The sequence below is a fragment of the Pituophis catenifer genome, unplaced genomic scaffold (genome assembly GCF_029215685.1).
Source record: "Pituophis catenifer annectens isolate HBS135680 unplaced genomic scaffold, rPitCat1.0.hap2 SCAF_2, whole genome shotgun sequence".
Taxonomy (NCBI): Eukaryota; Metazoa; Chordata; class Lepidosauria; order Squamata; family Colubridae; genus Pituophis; species Pituophis catenifer.
The window spans coordinates 36,010,700-36,018,214 of record NW_027256882.1 but is presented as its reverse complement, the minus strand read 5'-3'; positions in this window follow the sequence as shown (position 1 = coordinate 36,018,214).

The window sequence follows — 7,515 nt, the reverse complement described above, 5'->3', positions numbered from 1 at the left end:
TCTATTCTATTCTATTCTATTCTATTCTATTCTATTCTATTCTATTCTATTCTATTCTATTCTATTCTATTCTATTCTATTCTATTCTATCCTATCCTATCCTATCCTATCCTATCCTATCCTATCCTATCCATCAAGCATGTTTTGTCATGTTTTGGCACTCGGTGAGTAAAAGGTTCACCACCACTGTCATATAGCAAAGGCCCTGGGCTCAGGTCCTCAAATTTTGTTTAGCCCTTCACCTTTAGCCATTGTGGGATTGTACTCATATAGCATCAGCTCTTGGTTCCCTACTAGATACCTTATGTAAGAGAAAGCAAATGTCATCACATCAGGAGGAAGAGGAGGCACAGTGGTTAGAATGCAGTATTGCAGGCTATTTCTAATGCCTGCTGCCTGCCTGCAGTTTGGCACTTCGATTCTCAACGGTTCAAGGTTGACTCAGCCTTCCATCCTTCCGAGGTTGGAAAAATGAGGACCCAGATTGTTGGGGGGAATAGACTGACTCTGTAAACTGCTTAGAGAGGCCTGTAAAGCATTGTGAAGTGGTATTTAAGTCTGCTATTGCTATTGTGAAGAAGTCAGTAACAGGCCATTGTTTCAGATTAATATCCCAGGGAATATTGACTAGATCTGCTTTGTAAGCATTAAGATTGATACTCTCTTCTACATTTTGAAAGATACAAGACATTTAACAGGGGACCCCAATAGGTTGTTCAATATGTCATGATCTGGTATTAATCATCCTAACATTCATTGAAGAAAATGGCCTCATCCACACCAGACAAAATAAGAAGGAATTATAATGGCCCACTGCCTACTTCAAGAGTGTTGAACTCTTTTTCCACATTTTAATCTTTACAATCTCAAGAATGAGTTTAGAGATTAAAAAATAATAAAACTTCCCTGAATTGTTCCTTTCTCAACTCTCAAATTAGGATTGTTCTCCTGAGTCAAAGAAAACTCTTTTCTCCAACGGCACACTTTTATGGCCAAGGCTCGTTCCCAATTCCCCTTCTAATTATTAAAATCATGATTATTTATTCTCCTTTGAACAAGGTTCATGGGATTTCCACCACCACAATTAGTTGCCAATCAATGTGACAACAAATGGGATAGACAGCATGTGATAATCTGATTTCTAACAGTCTCCTGTGATGAAATCAGAGTTTGGGGAAAAGCTGGGCAAATACTCTAGCAGTCTGAAATTGCAGATAGCTCTTCCAAATCTGGGGGCAAACTGGACCTTCTTCACTGTAATTGTGGTCTTTTTGTGATCTCTGAGTTTTAGCTCTGTGCTGAAGAAAGAACTCTAGGAAGGATCTCCTGCAGTATACTGTATGTCAAATGTTGTTGCTGCTGCATATCCAGCTTTTTCTGCTTCAGTTTCTGTCTCAAATTCCCTGTGCCAGTATGCTGATGAAATGTCCATTTAAGGTAATCATAGAAGAAAAGGAGTGGTTCCATTACTACAAGCCAGGAGACTACTGGATTACAGGAATAATGTCTGGACTCGTATCTCGGTTGTACCCATTTTCATTCTCCAAGACTCCAACCCACCAACTGAAAAGGTAATTGTCAGCTCACCCAAGGATTCTAGTGATTGATTTTACCAGCTCCAATGTCTTTCATATTTATTTTCCAACCATTGATAGAATAAGTCCCATATATTATATTAATCAGATTCTTCCTTTCCTTTGATTGCAAGTGTTAATCTATTCATTTCTGCACATTCTAATATTTTCTTAATCATAGTTTCATCTGTAGGGATCTCTTCACTTTTCCATTTTGTGCAAATACAATTCTAGCTGCAGTTATTACATGAATAATCAAGTATCCATTTTCTTTACTATAAGGTTCTGGTAGAATCCCCAACACGAATAGTCCAGGTTTTAAATTGATAAATTGCTGTGTCATCTTCTCCAACCACATACCTCCAATATCTTTTCTAGGAATGATTTCCTTTCTCCTATTCCTCACCTTGAGAAAGGCAAGTCATTATTGCTCATCCCAATTTGCTTTAGAGGAAAGGCTCCTGGGGAACCTGATGATTTTGTAAAACCTGAGTTTGCAAAGTTTCTTTTTAAGTTCTTCCACAAGTGTCAGCCTCAACACTGGGCAACAATGGGCACTGCCAACTCTCTCCCACAATGAATCTTGCCTGGATGGGGTCCTGCCTGCTTTCAAAATGACTACCTTGATACTCTGGAGAGTCAGAAACTTATTTATTCATATTTATTTTATTTATTTATTTATAAACAATAGTTAAACAGTAACTCCCAATAAAGTGATTGAATGATACCTTAGAACAGAGTGAGATCTCTGGTATTTTCTCCCCACTGTTTCTTCCCCTTCCTTACATTTACTCTATAATTCCTAACACCCTCTCCGCTCTTTCTTTCCACCCTTTAACACTTTTGCCTCTTTTGTGGCTTCCCGGTTCCTTTTGGTTTAAATAAAATTTAAAAACCAAATTCAAGGAGGGGAGAGACTTTATGGGATAAGTTAATGTTTAGTCAGAAAGGAATCACATTAACTGTAGTTAACTGTAGAATATAGGACAATAATTCTAAAGCCATGAATGTTGTTGCTGTGAAGTTGTTTCCAGCCCATTGTGACCCCATGGACAACGTTCCTCCAGGCCTTCCTGTCCCCTACTATCCCCCAGAGTCCATTTAACCTCATGCCAACTTTTTTAGTGACTCCATCCAGCCATCTCAATCTCTGCCTCTCATTCTTCTTTTTCCCTCAATTGTTCCCAGCATTAGACAATTCTCCAGTGAGTCCTTCTTTTTCATTAGGTGGCCAAAGTATTTGAGTTTCATCTTCAGGATCTGGCCTTCTAAAGAGCAGTCAGGGTTGATCTCCTCTAGGACTGAACAGTTTTATTGCCTTGCAGTCCAAGGGACTCACAGGAATCTTCTCCAGCACCATAGTTCAAAGGCCTCAATTCTTTGGTTCTCAGCCTTCCTTATGGTCCACCTTTCACAGCCACACATAGCAACTGGGAAAACCATAGTACTTGGTATTCCTACACTTGGTAGCATCCCTTATTAGCATTCTTGAGGACTGGGAAGATACAGTTCTTCCCCCAAGCATCCCAGGCTAGTATGGAGGTTGCGAGCTATGAGCATATCTAGTCTGGTGCCTGGGGGGAAGGGTATGGTTTTAATTACATTTTATGGACTGTTGTGAGTTGATATGAGTGATATATTAGCTTTGCAAATAGGTAAGTAAATAAAATAAATGCTTTGGTTTTGCAAAAAGTTTATTCTAAGCAGATTGAAACAGTTACAATAGTAAGAAACCTTCACACTTTCTTTTTGAGTAGAAGAAGGTGTGAAGGTTTCTTACTATTGTAACCATTTTCCTTACCTGGTTTCAAAAATATCTATCTCTTGCAAAGTTCAAATAAATTGAATAATTTAATTGAAATGTCAACTCGTGAAGCATCCCTCGCCCGTTCTTGAATTGCCATAGGCAAGGGGGATGGGAACCGACAAAACAGCACAGTAGCCAAAGACACATTTCATGCTTATCTCTCTCAAGGTGGTATCCCAGGATTACCACAGTGGCTGGAGGGGAGTGATCTCTATAACCCACAAAATTGCTCCGTTGGCAAATGTGATTGATGACACACCCTGTGGGGAAGGAGGAAACAGGCTCATGATTGGGGTGTAAATTATGTGGGGTCAGAGCTGGCTTCATTTGGGAACGTGCTGACATGAAGCTCCTAAGAAATAACTGGATTTCTTTTGAAGCTTGGTTCAAGGCTCATGATTTAATTAGGGTATCCGTCGGAACCCTGACATGAATAATAAGAAGTTGATTATCTTTTTGGCATTGCACTATTTAAATATAAAGCTACAGTAAATATGAGATGCTTTCATGAAAATTGAAACTGAAGATTTATTTCTTTCTTTATTGGAATTTGTCAAAGAAAAATGAGAACAAGAATAAGAGAATAAAAATACAATGACAGGGACGATAGCAGTTGTGAAATTCAAATTTTTTTACTACCCGTTCTGTGGGTGTGGCTTGGTGGATGTGGCAGGGAAATGATGCTGCAAAATCTCCATTCCCACCCCACTCCCGGGCCCAGCCAGAGGTGGCATTTGCCAGTTCTCCAAACTACTCAAAATTTCCACTACCGGTTCTCCAGAATCTTTCAGAACCTGCTGAATTTTACCCCTGGACAATAGGCACGTTAGTGCACTTATGCATGCTCTCTCTACTGACCACTTAAAGCAAAAAGTAAGATCCATGGAAGTCAATTTGTGACTGAAACTGTGAAAATTTGTAGCTTTGACAACTGAATCAGGTAGGGCATTCCAGACTTTGACAACTCTATTACAGAAATCATATTTTTGCAGTCAAGTTTTGAATGATTTACATGGAGTTTAGAGTGATTGTTTGCACGCATATTATTGTGATTAAAACAGAAAAGGTCATTTACAGGAAAAACATTATTACCTATAATTTTGTATTCAATGCCTAGGCCTGACCGCAAGCAACACAGTTTTAAGTTATCCAAATCGAGAATTTTGAGCCTAGTAGTATAGGGAATTCTATTGTGTACAGAAGTGTGCAGGAGTTTTCTTGTGAAGTACATCTGAACCCACTCAATTGTACTGATGTCAGATATATGGTGGGGATCCCAAACAGTTGAACAATACTCTAAGATTGGTCTGGCATAAGTTTCATAAGCTGTAATGAGCAATACAATGTTTCCAGAAAAAAAGCTTTGCAAAATTAAGTTTACAACTCTTAGTGCTTTTTTAGCAATGCTGTTACAGTGAGCTTTGGAACATAAATCATCAGAGATAAGTACACCTAGGTCCTTAACAAGGTGAGGATTATCTGCTAGATCAATGCCATCTATCTTATATTTGGCATTCTGATTACATTTACCAATATGTAAGACAGAGCATTTATGAATCGAAATTTGAAGTTGCCAAATAGATGACCATTCAGATACATAATCACTTTCAAAACAACAGAATTATATGTAGAATTGAATAATTTTACATCAATTGCTTTTAAGTTGATCACATAAATCGTTGATATAGAGCAAAAAAAGATGATGAAATTTCTTATGTTGCAGTGAGAATACCTTCTACAACATTTTGCCCTTCTTGTTCGCTGTTCATGAGGTCAACCAGAATTCAAGGCTCTTACCCAACATCACCCTGGGCTACAACATCTATGAGAACTTTTTCAGTGCAAGAATGACATATGAGGCCATGCTGGATGTGCTGTCTACAGGACAGGAGAACATCCCAAACTACAGATGTGGAAGGGAAAAGAACCTGCTGGCGATTCTTGAAGAGATGGATTCTGAACTCTTTGACCATATTTCCAATGTCTTGAGCATCTCTAAATTTCCTCAGGTATAAAGCCAAATGAAATTAATTCTGTGTTGTAAATTGTTCAGATTTATCTAGTAGGCAGCACTTGTATGTATTTCTCCAAATAAATTGAAAATCAGAGAGTAAATATTAGAACAGCTAAAATAATTTTTAATTCACAAAGTATGTGTATGTGTCTGTATATACATATGTGTGTGTGTGTGTATACAAACACACACACATATATGTATATGCATTGTATATGTATGTATATGTGTCTGTACATGTATATACATATACGTATTTGTGTGTATTTATAAATATATATACACACATGTATGTATATGCTACACACACACACATGTATGTATATGCATGTCTCTGTGTGTGTCTATATACATACAATGGTGGGATGCTGCCAGTTGGGACAAATTTTAGCAAACCAGTAGTTCTGGCGATCAGTTGTCCCTGTCCACCCGCCTCCACCCTATCCTGTCCTATATTTCCATATTTCTCAGCTCACCTGATTTGCTTGGCACGGTGGATTTTTTTTTTATTTGATTTATATGCCGCCCTTCTCCGGAGACTCAGGGCGGCTTACAATGCATTAAGCAATAGCCTTCATACTTTTGTATATTTTATACAAAGTCAGCTTATTGCCCCCACAATCTGGGTCCTCATTTTACCTACCTTAGAAAGGATGGAAGGCTGAGTCAACCTTGAGCCTGGTGAGATTTGAACTTGCAATAATTGCAGGCAGCTGATGTTAGTAACAGTGCTTTAGTCTGCTGCGCCACCTGCACCAGGGATTTTAGAGCCTTAGCTGTTTTACTTACTGGTGCTGCCCTAGAAGGTAAGCTGTAGATGTTAAAATTGGTGTATTTTGAATGCTGCACACGCACACAAAGCACGTGTTCACAGAAACACACACACACACATATGTGGTTGGGCTAGAAGTGTTTCCAGCTCTAGTCTGATTGACTAATTGACTCAGTGGATGGGTGACCCACAGAGTTCTAATGTGACCAGAAGGGTGTACTCTATGAGGACCACCAATGAACATCACCCACAGATAATTCAGAGTTCCCTGGTTTCAAAAGGAGCATACAAGACAACAGGACAGAACATCAAGGAAACCAGCAAAATTCAAGCAGTTATCATTTGAAGTGTCTCTCAGCAGTGTGGAAAGGCCCTTACATTCATCATCTGACTTTTATCATTAAAACTGGCACAAACTACCAATATTTTCTTTTTCATCTTAGATCAACTATAGTATCACCAACCAGATGGCTGAGCAAAATCATCGTTTTCCTTTTTCATATCGGATGACCCCAAACCAAGAACCTCCTGACTCAGCTATTGTCAATCTGCTCCTGCAGTTCCAATGGACGTGGATTGGCCTCCTTTCTCGGGACAATGAAAAAGGAGAAAAATTCAAAAGACGCTTGGAAGTTCTCACTCTAAAAAATGGGATTTGCATTGTCCTTTCAGGAACCGTCCCAGAAGCAAATGTGCAGACAAGTGCCGGAGAAACTCTCATGCAAGAAAAAAGGAAAATGTTCTTTTCTCTTATGAAGAGTCAAATAAAAATTATAGTATGCCAACTGGATATTCAGGCCTCGGGAATGTTAGCAGCAATAATACAAATGATTGATACATCCATTGTGGGAAGGGTGTGGATTGCAACAACTTTGACAGCTTTAAGTGTAGATACTTTTTACCTCTGGGTTGATCTCCAAAATAAACATGCTTTGTTTTCCTTCCTCATCCAGACAAAGAGAAGGACTCAGTATGATGACATTAATTCTTATGCATCTACGGTCATATTGTATAGAAAGGAAGTGTTCCAATGTTCTTATACAAGTCCTGTGTTATCTAAGAAAGTTTGGAAAAAATGCAGAGAAAAAGAGAACTGGGAATTCCCACCCCATGATGTGATTGCAAGAATCCTGTCTCAGGATTCCTCCAGTATTTCCCAAATAATTCAAATTGTGGCCTGGGTCCTCAGTGCTGCCTCTTCCTCCCAACAGAGTAAGAGGAGAATGCAAGTTGGAGACCATCAACCACCCCAGATTGTACAGCCATGGCAGGTAAGTCTTCTCCTTTGAGGTTCCATTGATTCTCCCCTTCCAGTTCCTCAATATTAAATTAGATGTAGAAAGGGGTG